This window comes from Apis dorsata, unplaced genomic scaffold, assembly GCF_000469605.1.
Source record: "Apis dorsata unplaced genomic scaffold, Apis dorsata 1.3 scaffold_846, whole genome shotgun sequence".
Taxonomy (NCBI): domain Eukaryota; kingdom Metazoa; phylum Arthropoda; class Insecta; order Hymenoptera; family Apidae; genus Apis; species Apis dorsata.
The window spans coordinates 241,580-242,052 of NW_006263971.1; the positions used below are offsets into that span (position 1 = coordinate 241,580).

The 473-nt window shown below is 10.4% G+C and overlaps 1 protein-coding gene across 2 annotated transcripts in view; it reads right to left on the minus strand.

Annotated features, from left to right (window-relative positions):
- Positions 1–473, minus strand: part of LOC102681133 (peptidyl-prolyl cis-trans isomerase-like 1) — a 35,689-nt gene that overhangs the window by 30,516 nt on the left and 4,700 nt on the right. The gene's annotated exons all lie outside the window — the stretch shown is intronic.

Below are 473 nucleotides of genomic sequence, written 5' to 3' on the forward strand. Positions count from 1 at the left end.
TATTTGAATGTTATTAAAATTTTAAATAATTGTTAATAATTTTAAAAAATATATAAAATTTAATTCAAAAATAATAACATAATTATTACAAAAAACATCAAAATTATAGATATAAAATCTCAAGAAAATTGAATAAATTTATAACAATTGTAAAATATTAACTGTGAAGATGAGTTCGAAGGGATACAAAAGTATTTAATTGTATATATTATTATTTATTATTTTAAACTTACATCAATATTTATTTTTTTTCTTTTAATAATATCTTTAAGATAATACTCTTTTCTAGTCTAAAATATAATTATTATATATTATAATTTATTATAATATATAATAATTATATATTTATATAACTATTTATATAACTATTTTACTAATTTATTTTTACATAAAATTTATATAAAATTTATATAAAGTTTACATAAAATTTTATATTTTTATTTTATGTTTAAATTTTAAGTTTTGATATTAAT